The sequence below is a fragment of the Dromiciops gliroides genome, chromosome 1 (assembly GCF_019393635.1).
Source record: "Dromiciops gliroides isolate mDroGli1 chromosome 1, mDroGli1.pri, whole genome shotgun sequence".
Lineage (NCBI taxonomy): Eukaryota > Metazoa > Chordata > Mammalia > Microbiotheria > Microbiotheriidae > Dromiciops > Dromiciops gliroides.
Genome location: NC_057861.1, coordinates 404,171,562 through 404,173,427, shown reverse-complemented (window position 1 = coordinate 404,173,427; position 1,866 = coordinate 404,171,562). Strand labels below are relative to the sequence as shown.

Below are 1,866 nucleotides of genomic sequence, written 5' to 3'. Positions count from 1 at the left end.
AATATATAGAAATGGTGATGATTTATTTTGTATCCTGTAAATTTGCTAAATTTGTTAATGATTTCAAGTAGTTTTTAGTTAATTCTCTAGGATTTTCTAACTGTAACATCATATCATCTGCAAAGACTGGTAGTTTTGTTTCCTCAATAGCTTTTCTAGTTCCTTCAATTTCCTTTTCTTCTCTTCTTTTTATAGCTAACATTTCTAGTAAAATATTAAAGAATGGAGGTGATAACGGGCATCCTTGCTTCACCCATATCCTGTTAGGAAGCTTCTAGCTTAGCTCCATTACAGATAATGCTTGCTGATGGTTTTAGATTTCTATTACTTTATCAATTTAAGATAATCTAAAATATTGAATTCTTCACAAATTTATTTTTCACCCTTTTGTAGGGGCTGTGCTATATCTGTATTATTCCCATTTTATTGTATGCACTACCAAAGTGAGCACCAGACTTAAGATTTTTAACAAATGATTTCAAGTGTCTTTTTTTTTCTAATTATAAATATCCCAGGAGCAAGAAGAGTAATTAAAATCATGCCATTGATTTTTCAGAGATATTCAAGTTCAGGGTCCATTTCCACATATGGGCTTGGTCATCTTCGTTAAAAGTATAGCTCAATTGAGAGGATGTTTTAAGTACAAATTGCTGTAATTATGGGATTATCCATGGAAAAATATCTCTATGCCATTTTACAAGGGTTATATTTATTACAACAGGCCACATATTTGGGGGGCTTGACAAATATCAAATAATAATCATTCATTAAGGTTATTTTTTTCAGAAAAAAATCATTAAAATAAAGGGAGTTTTCCTGTGAAAGGATAATCTACCATAAATTATTGGCATTATTTCCAAAGAGAGTAGCAGGGAAACAGACTAAACTTCATTAATGGCAGTGATTTACCATTGGTGTGTATGAATATATTGATTTCTTTTTTCTCGTGACAGTTAAAATTTGACATAGTTTCATGTAATTCTCTGTTATGTCCCTGTGCTTCAACTTGCCCAACATGATGTTCCTCTACCTACTGACAGTGGTGCCTATGGTTTACTCTCTTTAGCTTGTTGTGTGCTGAAAATAATTTCTATAGACACCAGTTTGGGGTATGCATGTTATTGATTTATCAATATTATACCAGTAAAAGATTGAGCATGTCTCCCTAGTTTCTCCTGGTCCCAGGACACATTATAGAGAGGCAAAGTGAGAGCTTCAGAATTCCACTTATTGTAAGCAGGAGAAAAGTTCTCAAGAGATCCATGTGGTCTCTCAGAAAGACTACATGTGGTCTCAAGGAAACCCAAGAGAGAGAGCAAGAGAGACAGAGAATATGTGGTCCCAGAAAACCAAGAGAGCCAATGAGAGTGAAGTAGAGACCATGTGGCCTCAGAGAACCAAGAGAGATCTAGTATATGCCCCAGAGCCATTACATGGTGTTTTCCAAGGGTTTTTAATCCTCTTTTGATAGAGGTAGGTCATTTATACATTGATCATAGCTAACTGCATCTTAGTACATCAAACAAATCTAATTGGTTAGCATCATTCAACTCTATTGGTTGACATGACTTGAAAGTAGTCTACATTAAAATTAATTCTAGGCATGACATCAGGGAAATCCGGCCTCAGACACTCAACATTTACTAGCTGTGTGACCCTGGGTAAGTCACTTAATCCCATTTGCCTCAACAAAAAAAAAAAGGGGAGACAGGGCAGCTAGGTGGCACAGTGGATAAAGCACTGGCTCTGGATTCAGGAAGACCTGAATTCAAATCTGCCCTCAAACACTTGACACTTAGTAGTTGTGTGACCCTGGGCAAGTCACTTAACCCTCATTGCCCCACAAAAAAAGAAAGAAAAGAAAAG

General features: G+C 35.7%; 1 pseudogene; it reads right to left on the bottom strand.

Annotated features, from left to right (window-relative positions):
* Positions 1-348: 348 nt before the first annotated feature.
* Positions 349-447, bottom strand: LOC122737714 (annotated as a pseudogene).
* Positions 448-1,866: the final 1,419 nt, after the last annotated feature.